The sequence below is a fragment of the Tyto alba genome, unplaced genomic scaffold (assembly GCF_018691265.1).
Source record: "Tyto alba isolate M040663 unplaced genomic scaffold, T.alba_DEE_v4.0 Super-Scaffold_26, whole genome shotgun sequence".
Classification (NCBI taxonomy): domain Eukaryota; kingdom Metazoa; phylum Chordata; class Aves; order Strigiformes; family Tytonidae; genus Tyto; species Tyto alba.
In genome coordinates, this window is record NW_024881300.1 from 11,635,806 (window position 1) to 11,649,525 (window position 13,720).

The 13,720-nt window shown below is 35.7% G+C and overlaps 1 pseudogene; it reads right to left on the reverse strand.

Moving 5' to 3' along the window:
- LOC104356956 overlaps positions 1–13,720 on the reverse strand; it is a 62,889-nt pseudogene that overhangs the window by 31,101 nt on the left and 18,068 nt on the right.

Here is a 13,720-nt window from a genome sequence, read left to right on the forward strand (position 1 = left end):
CTTTATTTGTCTGTCAATACATTGAGATAGAATGCAATTGGTTAAATACACCTATAATGTGAACTTCAGGTTCAAGGATCCAATCACAAGATTTAACAACTTCAACGGCTTAAACTGTACTGCTCAGGCAGATACAAACTTCATATACACTTACATCTATACACAACTGGACTTAAATTTAGAAAATGGAGGTAAGTACCAAACTAACTTTAAGAGACTGAGTTTAGAAAAAAATATTTCTTTTGAAGATCAGCAAGTACTAGGTAAAGGTGTGCTTCGTGTTTTTTATCCTCCAAAAGTTCAGCCTGAATTTAGTGTTGGCCTTCCAACACTTAGTCTCTTTGCTCTTGGTAAGACTACTGTAATTTGGATAAATCATTTATATGTCATTAGCAATGTTGCAAGATAATGTGCACTTCAAATACGGTAGGTTTTTTGAAATCTAGTTACAAAAACACACAAGTTATTCTACACAGCAGAACTTCCATGTTTCAGTGAAAACATCAGTTCTAGTTCAGTATTGGACGCGTATGAAACTAAAAGGAGAACATTTCTTCACGTAGTTAATACTGTTTATACTTTGTCTGCTACCCAAAAACTTGATGAAAAAGTACAAAGTCTAAGTTTATTTAAGCTTTTTTTCCATCAATGTAACAACAATGGGTTCTATATACCAGTATCAGTTTTGATACTCGCTTTACCTTTGTCAGGATGAATACTAAATGTGGGCAGGACACCACCTCTGTGCATATTTCACTATACTATTGGCTCCATCAGCATCAGTGGCTTCAACCTGCGGTACAACCATCCCTGAAGGCTGGTTTTCCAATACAGAAGCATGCTCCCAATAATACTGACACTAAGAGAGAAAAGTAAAAACCAGAAATCAAGGACTTATCATGCCATTTGATTTAAAGATATAGTAGAGGGGAAAAAAAGGAAAAAGATTTAGCTACACTTCCATTCACATGCACTGGTGTCAGTGTTTTTTCTGTATCATGATTAATTTACAGGCTTCACTTCTATTTTGCAGTTATACAAACATTACACAAGATGAGGCCATTAATCGTCTCCAACTAATGAAAATACTTGGAGAAAAAGTTACAGTTGCATATAATTCCAAATGCAACTATTTTTCAATATTAGCAAAAGTCTTATAAAAGAGAGCATATACTTGCCCAAACCTTTCGTCAAAAAGGGATTTCTACACAAAGCAACTTTGCCAAGGACAGATTACTGAGACTTTCCAGGATTGACATGAATAGTCACTGACTTCAAAATATGAAACGTTGCCCATCAACATTTTAGCCACCCGCATCAAACTTGAACTTTTTAAACAACAGATTTTTAATATGAATTAACATTCTGAAAACATATTCAAGCATTTATTTTTTACAGTACTTTACAAATTAAGCTAAAACACTTCCATTCTTCTCTCTTTTATCTGTTCCAGACTTACAAACATCAAAAGAAGCCTACATAATTTAGAAAGGTATTCTGGAACAAGTTCACTGCACAGATAGCTATACATATCGATTCCTCTTTACGGATGTCACACAGAACCTCAGAATGTTATTCACTCAACCTTATCTTCTAAAATACCAGCGATGAGATGTAGTTCAGGCAAGAGACAGTGCTCACAGGAGCTGTTCTGCCACAGGAGAAGAACAAACCCTGTAAGTCTTAGGAGAGGGATGGAAGAATTGGGGAAGACAGGCACCAGGACTCAAAAAGAGATGATAGCAGACCACTTCATCTGCTGCATCACTTGCAGTGACAACGCAGTTTTAAACATTTACCACAGAGTCAGATACAAATGACCAAGCCTCATATATTTACCTTCTGAAAGACAGGTTTGTTATTGTTGACATCATCAATTTTCACAACAACCTGGGCAGTACTTGTAAGACAATGGGGCCCTCCAGAGGAGTTATCATCAGTAGCTGTGACATTAAGTACATATTCTGTCCCCTGCAGCTTAGGAAACAGACTTGAATGAAGTCTAACTAGCCCTGTAAAAACAGCAATAGGTTGTGGATTTTTCTTTATTTACTTCAATTAACCAATTACTGTTATTCTTCTCACTAGTAAGCATGACAACAAACCATTCTGGTTTACCCATCCATCAATAAAACACAAGTCTGCTAGAATTTAACTATGGTATTTTTACTGCAGTCTGATATTAAAACAAAATTAAGACAGCACAACAGGTTTGTCTGCAGGTATGTCTACAGACCTAAATGAGACAACAGCTACAATTTAGCTGACTTGCACATATTAGGCACTGCTGAAAAACAAAACAAAACAAAACAAATCAAAAAAAATCCAGAGAAACATTGTGGCAGACTTCTGTTTAACCTGCACCAGCCCACCAGCCAGCCAGGCTATGTTCCTGTACTGTTATTGCAATGAAGTATGTGTCACCATGTCTAGCTAGCTCAACTGAAACTAGTTTAAGTTTCCCTTCCTGCAGCACCATCACAGCAGCATTTAGCTATATAGGAGTATCCTCAGACACCTGTATTTTGCTCCTCTCCCAAGTCACCCAAATGGTACACCCTGCTGGATGGGACATAAAGGCATTGTCAGAGAAAGATGTATGAAAGATTTGCTACAAAAGCAAAAGAGACTACAGCTGAGACCATGCAGTCAGAAGCTGTCATACTTTCGCTCCATCATCCATCAATCACCTCTGTTATTCATCAGGCATAACAGCAATTGTCATTACAACACAGTATTGTCACAGCATCAGTGTCACTCAATTTGCTTGCAAATGTATTGGTTTAGCTGCAGCACTTATTTTTGACACATCTCCACTTTACCTTGGCATTTCTGCGACAAGGGAGTACAGTTTATTCCCCTGACATTTCTAAATAGAAACTGCTGCAAGTCACTGTATAAAGCTTTATTGGTTTATTAAGCAACAAAAGCCCAAAAGTATTTTGAAAAAAATACTAATGTCTCTAAAATTAAGTTTCAAAGACTATAAAACTTAATTGGTAAAAAAGTATAAAGGTAACATATATGTGATTATCTATAGTAAAACTATGGAGCTAATCCTAAGAGATGCTATCAATCAAATGCTAAGATTCTTTGAGGACTTACAATAAATATTTTCAGAAGCATCAGGTATACTACCCCTGTGGCAATTATACACTTTTGAATCTATGGTTCCTCTTTAGGTGACAAAGTGTCTTTGAAAATTTAACTCTTGGAACTTACAACTCTGTTTTTAAGTCAGAAAGGATAAAAGGAGCTCTCAATAAATTCAGCATCATGCTTTAACGTTTGCAAATTACCTACTGACCATATATTTGGCAACATTTAAGAATCTAATATTAATATTTCAGAAACATTAGTTCCATCGAAATTAAAATTTCATGCTCAGTGAACTCTTATGAAATAAAGAGAAGGAATAACCTAGAGTGCCTTATTCCTTCCTACATATTCAATGCTTTTGCTTTGAAAAATATAAGTTCAGTTCAAAATAGGTTAAATATAAAGTAGTTTAACTGAAGTTAAATAAGTTACTTCAATCCTTCAATGAGATTTCATCTGCCTGTTACTGTCACAAAACATCCTCAAAAACATCCAGTCTATCCAGATTATGTGTGTTTGTGCTTTTTTTTTTTTTTTTTTTTTAACAAGAACACCAATGTTGTGGTATTTTTTCCTTTTGGGTTTCAAAAATATGCAAGTGCTGAAAGAATTTTAAAAGATGTAAAAACTGGCATTTCAGAACAAATGACTTAAGCTGCAAAGTATTCTTCACACGTTTTATTCTCATGCATGCAGTATTCTTGGCTAAATAACATTGCTCATGTGAATGATTCTGTCCTTAAATGAAAAATATACTTACTTAGTTCATATTTTATATACTCTTGCCTTCGTGGAAATAAAACAGTGGTAGTCTCATTGTGCCTACAAATGCATCATTTTATGTCACTACAACACAAGTAAGCTCAGTTAAAAAGTGTTTGCTCACACTTGCATAATCAGAACATAGGCAGAAGCACATGGAAAAAAAAAGCCTCATCTAAAAACCCAAATACCCACTTTAAACCAGTTAAAACTGAGTTATTGAAAAAGTTGCACAGTGAGAACTACCCCAGTCAGAACTGTCATTCTATTGTTTTTTCACCTCACATGGCTATTTGATTACTAATAGTATCTTCGGATAATTGCAGCAGATTAATGTCAAGCTTTGAATGCACCAACAAGCCTTGCAAACTCTTCCTCCTGCTCCCTGGGTCTGGCTGCCCATGCTCAAGTCCAGCTCTGGCAGGACGCTGCTGGCCAACCTTGGACCAGGCAGTCAGTTGTCACAAGCCTTGTCTGTGGCCTCCACCCCATGTCTTGGGAGCAGCGCTTAAGCTCAGGATTGTTGGGTGAGCCAGCCATGTATCTTGGGACCTGCTCTGATCTTCTTGCTCAGTGACAGCGAGGTCCCTGCCTGCCTTGCTGTCACCCTTGACTCTCATTTCAACTTACCCTGCAGAGCAGCCTTTTCTTGCTGCAGATCTGAAACTAGTTTCCTAGATTAAATGTTATTCAAATCGCTGTTTGACATTTTGGAATGTCACGCTTACTGTTATCTATAATAATGCTCTCTATTAAGTTACTGACTGAAAGCAAACAACAAAGAAGTAAGATAGGTCAATTACACAAAGCTTTTAGGAAAATTATAATGTTAAAAAACATCCCACATAAGAGCATCTAGAACAATTGCTTCTTTTTCCTGCACTTTTTAAAATTAGGTTAAGTATTAGCTTCAAAAATAGCATATGCTATTCAGTTTTCATAACTTTTCATAACCTAATGAAGACCAAATTCAATCTGCAACACATCAGAATCATCACTAGGACTCCAGCAGCAAAGAGATAATATATTATTACCTTTCTTGGGGTCAATAAAAGTTCGCTTTTTGATTGCCAGACAGAATATCATATGTCATACCATCTCCATCAGGGTCAACTGCACTAACTGTAGCAATCGGTGTCTTTGGGCTTGCATCTTCAGAAACAAAACTTCTGTAGCTGTTAAAAGAAATTATGACAACACTTTTATGAATTTAGACAGGATATAATATATACAGCACTGTTTTACAACACCTACTGACTACCTGTAACAAAGGGTACTGCAGAGATCTGTACTTTATTAATACAATTACACTGATAAGATTCTTCTTCATTAACCAGTGAAACAATAGTATTGATGATCTGTCTAACCATTCATGTCTTTCTGTTGTTGCTTCCCATGGATTTCCACTGCAAACTTTCAGCAGCCCTGAAGCTCTGAAGCTTAGCTTTGCAAGAAGACTTGGGTTAAATTCAGAATTCACTTTTTTTTTTTTAATTTTAAAAAATTATTTTCATGATTTGCAGATCAAAACAAACATTTGCTAAGTTAAAGCATTGCTTGTTACAGCACAGTTTCTGACACAAGCTGTCAAAATGCTTTCAGTGTAATCTTTGCACCAGCATGACTAAGATGAGAATCAGATGCGAAAGAGACATGCATAATGTCCTTTTTATTAAAATCTCATCTCAAGTCCAGACACATTACTGACATTGTAAGCTCTTAAGAGACATTATCAGCATAAGCTTAATGTTCTCTGGAGTAGAAAAGCCTCCTGCTTTAGCAAGGTCCCAAATATTTATCATTTTATCTGACTGGATTGAACGTAGGCCAGACTATGCATACGACAGACCTGTCTATAGTAGATATCCCAAAGCTCAGCCATAAGAATGAACTACAGCTAGTTGTATCCAACCACATAGATGAAATACATATGTACCACTGCATTCAGAGTACTTATGGGCCCACTCCCCATATGCTGAAAATAGGGAAAAATTCAAAGAAAAAGAGAATGGATGCATAGAAAACCTCTCCCTTAGCTTTGTCTAGATATGAGTGTTTTCATCCAAAGCTTCACTGAGACAGCTTTTTATCTTCCCTCAATTTACTATGCAATGAAGTAAGAGAAATACATTATTCTGGTTTAGCTCATTCACAACCCTCAGGACATTGTCTTAACTCTGCATCTGGAAAGCAAACGTACAGTAATTCTGATAATTTTGAACATTAAATATAATGACAGAGGAGTTCAAGTCATCAGAAGAGGTCTCTTAAAATGGAGAAAGTAAAAACTGACAAAAATTAAAGAGTGGTAGCCTTAAGCGTTTCATAACTGAGAAACAGAATAACCATGATGAAAGAAAGCTCATGGCAAGGAATCATAAAGTTTATACTGGACTGTAAATCTATTTAAACAAAGGGCTAGAAGGACAACATCATTGTCTTGATCTGTATTAGCCTGCCACAGAGCATAATATGAATTGCAAACTAGTCTCTAAACAGAACTTAATTTACAGGTGTTCATAATGAAGCTATTTCACAGAAAACTTCAACTTAGTTCTGTCTGAAATTCACCTTTGGGTTCAAGATTTTTTTCATAACTGGAAAGATAAAGCAAAATCAGAGCCTGGTTAACCTGGTTAAACAAAAACCTGAGAGAATTTGAATTCCAGGAGCTGAATTAAATTAATGCCAATCTATACATTGTTTCCCTGCTATTGCACAGGGAACAGAAGAGCTTCTTGTGAATGTTTGGTAATTTAAAATAATGTTCATTTTAGTCATGTTCTTCAGTAAACTTTAAATAAGACCTGGCAGGGTTTATTTTTTTTAATCTATGTTACTTCCAATTTGCTAGAGATGTTTACAGCATCATTAATTCTAGCACTTATTTCTGATTAAAAAAAAATTGAAACAGGTACAGATAAATTTTCAATGACCCTGAATACTAAAACAAATAAATAAATGAAAAGTAGGCATCATCTGAAGAGTGAGAAACTTAATTTGGTTTAGTATTTGAAAATGTATAGAAACCTAGCAAGAATTTACAAAAGATCAACTCTTCCAATCCATAGTTCCCAAGCAATATTTAAGAAAGAAAGGAAGGCAGAAGATTTTGAAGCCAGAGGTTACCTTGACATAAAATAAGGACTGTCAGAAAGCTCTGATGTTTTGTTCAGCTAAACCACAAGCTTAGCATCACCAAAACCTCTGCCAGGGTTTTGTTCTGAGCAACTTCTACTTTTAAGAGAAGGCCGATGCAGAAACTGACTGGGAATTCCATTACTGAGCCTCTAACAGGACTGCAAGCTTATAGTACTTTTGGCATTGCTTCAGATGCTTCTGAGTCCCAACTATGTAAAAAAAATGCTTACTGATGCTTCAGAAGGAAAAAAAAAAAAGTACAGTTTGTAGGGCATGAAACTAAGTGAAATGAAATGACCTCTGCTTATTAACATTTCTCTTGTGGTTTTTAAATTTCAGTGGTCATTTAGGATTCTGTCATCTAAGCATTTTTCTTTAACAATTATAAACCGGGGATGCGGACTTTGACTCTGTCTAAGTTTCAATTCCCTAACTAGAATGCAAAATTCCATGTACTCTGGATAAGGGCTAAGGACAACACTGAGATGCCTGCTATTTCTGTTTCATTTCTTCTGGTGGTAGAAGGATCCACTTGAAATGTATAATCTGAAATTACTGCACCACCTCTTTCAGTACATGTTGGAAAAAACATAAGTGCAAGATCTGTCAAAACAGACTGTCTATGAACTACCCCTATCTAAATAGATACGTAAATGCTATTAATGCCTGAACCTTAAAATTAAGAACCAAACTTAAAGCTTTTCTTCTTTTTTAAAAAAAAAAAAAAAAACGAGTAGTAATAGAGTATCAGAGTCAAATGATCATCCCACATTTGTGAATTTAACTCAGATTTAATTGAACCAAAGCCAGTTACCATCTTGCAATGATCAGGCTTCCGACCAAAATTAAAAAAGCAACAGTAAAAGACAAAGATAACAGAGTTTTAAGAATATGTATTTACATTGTCTGGGTAAACTCAGGTGCTTCATCACTGACGTTTGAAACATGGACCCTAACAGTTGCTGTCCCCATCTTCGGCTCTTCCCCTTTATCTACAGCCATAATTATGAACTCATAAAGATGGCTAGGTCGCTCATAGTCCCAACGTCTTGCTGGAAAAATAGTACCATGAGAAGTAATACTAAAAGTCTTGACTCAAAGTGCAATATAGTATTTCAGCATTCTCTTGTGAATCGCAGTCAGTGGCTGTCACTGCTAGAAGAGAAAAACATTGTGTAGATCAAAGTTTGTGAATTGGAATGTTAAGTACTTTAGCAAGAGATTTAGCGTGTAGTACAAGATTCTAACAGCATCTGCGTTCACCTATGGTGCTTGAAATAATTTATAAAATTGTGCTATCCCCCTGTGCTTTTTATTGAACTAACCCTTACTTGGAAATACGCTGTTTAACAAAATAAAATTTTAAAAAAAGTAAAGTCCATGGTTGAATTCAGCCACTAGATCTTGCCTTTGTCTGCTGGATTTAAAGAGCCCTGTACTACCAAGAACATGTTCCCAAGCAGAGATTTATATTCTCATGTCCATCTGATCTATACTGCTGACTTAAGATCAATTGGACAGATCACACTGTGTGTGATTAAATACAGATTAAATACTTACATATATTATTCAACTGATGCAAATTAAATTAATGTGTTTGTCAGGTCCCACCCATAACCTACAAAAACCTGTGCTAAAAGGGCAGTTACTAGAATAGTAACTGACAAACTACAATTTGTACAAGATAAACGAGTAAGCAGAACAGCAAGAGGTTATAAAATCCTATTTATTAGGGAACAGCAATCTGCCTGTAGTTTAATTTCCTTTTTCCCCCTCAAGATTTATAAGAAGTTTATGTAATGGCTAAAGACTAATATAAGGCCCTTCTACAACTGTTTAGTTGGCATAAATTTATTTTATTACCAGGACCTGCTCATTTTTTATAAACATTTTCAACATAAGATTTTTGCAGTTTACATAATCAAAATTTACATAGTTTACAGAGCACCATCATTTAAAGCTTAAGTTATTGGTTACATCAGAAAGAAGCAAAGTCTTTCTCAAGCATCCAAACAAAATGTCACATACAACAGTTAAATTGTGCATGAGGCTTTTAATGCAAAAGAGCAGAACTCCCTACAGCAAACCCACAGGACTCTTAAAGATGGGCAGAGAAATTGGGCTGATGTGTCTATAATTTCTGATCTGACATTACTCTCTTCCTTTCAAAAAAATAAATATTGTAAGATTGCTACTGTAAACCTGCTGCTGTAATACCAACCACAACTGAATACCTGTTATTTCAAAATCCTACGATATGTTTCCTTTGTCTCCTGTCTGCCAAAATTGTTTGGGCTGTGGCAGTAGTAAATAATTATTACCCAATGCCTTCAGAGAGTTGCATTTTAAAATGAAATACTCATGATGAATGCGACAAATTGTTTTAGAAGTACTAACCTTGTAGAAGTACAGTTGTCATAGTAACTGTTTCAGGTACACCAACTTTGCTGTACATCAACTGATGAAATTCAGCGGCACAATCGTCTGTGATTACAACCAAAACCTGAATGGAAAAGGGGGCAATGTTACACAGCAAAGTGAACCAAGGCAATGACTTTGCTGCTCTAGAAATATCAGATTTCCCCAAAACATCCTTGAGGTCTTCAGAAACTGTAGCACATAGGATAAGCCATTTTTCTTAGATTGCTCTTTTCCCACTGAGAAATGTTGAAATACTAGATTCAAAAACACTAGGAATTGCTAAGTCCTAGTCCCTTACAGCAACATTTTCCATTCACCCTTCATCTCTGTTGATTATTTCCTATTACTACTTCACAGGAAAATGGACTGTCTGCTTTCCAAGCATCCTTCTTCCATTATCTTATCTTCCAACACTTCTGTGATTTGTGACACTAAAAATTCTACTGCCAAGCATATTACATTTCAGCAGTATAAATCTCCAAGACCTAGTTCTGAATCCAATTACAGCAGCATAAATCAGACGTAAATTGAACTGATTACAGTAAAACAAGTAAGAAATACAACTCTAACATCTTTAAAAATCTTTCCTTATTCCTATGTCAAATATGAGTCCACAGCTGCCCTGTTTACATTACAAACAGTAAGGCGTGTGTTAAATTAGCCTTTATGGCACTTCATACTGCTGCACTTCAGACTGTCCGAAGTTGGTTGAGGCATTCTGCACCACAGTGCTACAGGCAGACATATACTCCATCTTCCCTTACATAGTTTCATATAAACTGAGGACTGCTCACTCATAACTACTTATGTTGTATCAGTCTAAAGCAGGTACAAGTTAAACTATATTTAGGCTAAATGTATTTGGAAAATCATCTCATAATCTTCTTTCAAGTCATATTCTACCACTCTTCATCTTGTAGTACATAAAAGGGTCAATAGAAATTATCAGTCTCTGGTGTGCTACAGCCACTGTTTTTTACAATGACATACTGTTTCACTGTCTGTGTCCTCATACTTGTTCCTAATAATTCTGCATCCTGTTCCCTCTATAGCATACATCTTTCCTGCAGCAGGAACAAACTATTATATTGCATGCATTTCCCAGCTCAGTGAATCCGTGAATTCAAACAACTGTAATAACTATATTTAGAAATACTTTTGCTGTCAAACAGCATTCTAAAACACCATGAACCATTATCTTTTAATATCTCTGAGTTTTTATTACTTGCTCTCTTTACAAGTTCACTTTGTGCTTTTGATACAAAACAAGTCATTTTCTGTTCTGCCTTTGTTGTAAATTGGAATATGTCAAATATACATCATACTTTATGAAGGTTTAGAGTAAGACAAAACCTCATGTCTGGCTTGGCTGCATTCATTTCCATATCTTCCCAGATGAGGCCTAGGACCTGTGATGGGATGGTAGATTGATTCCTCAGAAATAGACTTTTCAGCATCTGCAAGAGTAAACTCTATGAGTACCTAAACCAGCACTCCATATCTACCCGTAGACAGAAAGACTTTTAAAATGGACACCAGAATAGACAGCATGAGCTAGGGAAATTGGAGCCCCTAGTGAATCTGTACAGAAATCTGGGAAGGCTGAAGGAAAATGGAAATATACACAGACTGCCAGAAGTGAACACCTACCTTAGCTGTATTAGTGAACTGTTCCTCATTTTCCTCTGCTCTGACTAAAAGAAGATACTGGTGGTGGTCACTCTCATAATCCACACTCTGAGTTAAACTGGTATCTCCTGTTGACCGATCAATACTGAACAAACCACTGGGATTAGTTAGTAAACTGTAGCTCAGGGATTTCTTTTGATATGATATAGCAGTGACTGTAAGAAATCTGCATGTAAAATTAAAAAAAAAAAAAGACTCACGCACATAGTACAACATACTGAAAAATATGATAAAAATTATACATATCAGAAATGATGGTGCAATCCTGTAGGTCTGATCAGAGCAATACTCACTGAAGTCAGTAATAGCTGTACCTAAACACCAAATTCAAACATTTTGTTATACAGTAGTTCTATCATCTTGAGGTTAAACAGACAATGACAGAATTGTTGGTCGCAGAACGCAGTAAGAATTAACAACACAGGAACAAGAAGATTTCATTTTTGCTGCAACTGAATTTGCCTACTCTTTCTTCTACAGTAGTGATGGTTTTCAGGCAGGAAACTAAAAGAGAAAGCAAGATGCAAAACAGCATGGTAAGTTTGCTGCTGCAGTCATACCATCTTAAAGTTTCAACAAATAACTGCAAAAGGATAAAAGCCAGTCACTAACAGCATGCCAGCACACCACCATGTCCCTGCTAACGTAAGTTATTTTGCCCTTCTCCTAACTCCCTGCACTGGCTGCACGTTCATGTCACCTCTCTTCCCTGTCAGCACTAAAAATCACAAGGCTATGCTGTGAGCACATTTAACAACCCAACTGAAAACTCTGTTTTTCTTTTTTTTAGTATTGTCTTTCATCAGATCAGTCTGCCTGTGCAGCTAGCAAATTGGCACTAGTGGCAGACCAAAGGAAGAGAAAGATTTGGTAATGCTCCTTTGCTCAGCTGCAGTCTTAAATCAACCTACAATTATGAAATCCTAAACCTAGAAATTCAGTGCACAACAGCAGCTCTGTTTTCCTGTGTACCTGTGTATTGGTCCAATTTAAATATCAGAACTTTAGGACTCCACATGGACTTTCATTACTATTTCTGGTCAACATGAAACAGGAAACCACTGCCACTGAGTACACTGTGTATATTCAAACCTCTTCTGACATAATAATTGCATTGAATACTTCATTCCTTTTGGCAAATTACTTGGTAATATCCAAACTGACAAATCTACTATCATCTTAGGTGTGTAAACCTATTTTTAAATAGTGATTAAAAATAGTTATAAAAAATTTCATTATTTTAAATTATAAACATTACTGAACCCAAGATGGCAGGTATCTGTTAGGTATTGCAGCATTTGCAATTCATTAAATTCTTTTATGCCTGTACTGTTTAAGTTTATTGAAGTTTAAAAAAAAACTTTTAAGCCTTGTTATCTACTATTAACAGTTGCCAATTTTTTTTTATCTTAACACACCCTGGTTATTTAGACACTGTAAAACTGAATGTTGTAGATTGTACAGTAAAATACAACACCACAGATAATATAATATGAGCAACATTTGAATGGGTACACAAAGAAGACATTTACTGGACAGAAATATTCTTGATTCAACTGGAATGAAGAATATTTGCCATAAGAGCAAAACAGTTTGGGAAAGACAGAACTGAGTGTTCAGGTGGACCTATGTTACTGACATTTTCTGTGATATTTAGATCCACATGGTTAGGAAAAGGATATAAAAATAAAATTACAAGTTTTGTGGGATCTTCATTTTTCCTCAGTTTGCCACCATGATGAAGACAGCAAAGACAGTCTTCTGTTTTTTCACTTGATGGAGATTTCTCCAAATTTGACACATAAAATTAATATATTCTTTAGCATCAGAGTATCTTTCATCATGATGTAATAGTTCTAATTTGTATTCTGCATTTGGTTTGACAATTATGACACAATCAACATCTACTAATACTTTTCATATAATTTAAAAGAGCAAGAAATCCTAATTATTCAATACTGCTTTTCTGTATAAAATGGTGACCAAAAAAATACATCAGTTAAACTGCATCTTGATCACTTCTGTTAAGATATTTAAATTGCTACTCACGGTATCTATGTATGAATCACAAATAATACTGAAGCTTTGGGGAGATCAAACAGAAGCTGAACTAGGAACACTATCTCACTGCGTTGTTTTTAACTGTTACTTACGATTTTCTTTGTGGCTTACTTTCAGGAACATAAACAAAGTATAATACATTGGTGAACTGTGGTGGTCGAAATCCAGCAATTACAGAAACAGAGGCTGGACACCCTCTGCTTCCAAGCTTATCTGCTGCTAGGACAGTCAATAAATATTCCATGTTCCTCACCAATGGCAAATCTGTCTTTTTAATCCAGCCAGTGTCCTTCTCAACTTCAAATCTGTCTTCACCACCTAAAAATAACAGATCCACAAATTGCTGTCAGCAAGAACACCTTTAGTTGATTAAAATTAAGAGGAGATTATGGTATCAATTCCCAAGTTGGTTATGGCTTAGGATCAGTATGCAGAGAAAAACTGTAGTTGTTTAGAACTTAGAAATCAGTAATTACATTCATGACTATATTTCTAACTTGCATTGTACTTTTCTGGACAATTATGACTCTTTATCCTCCAATATTTT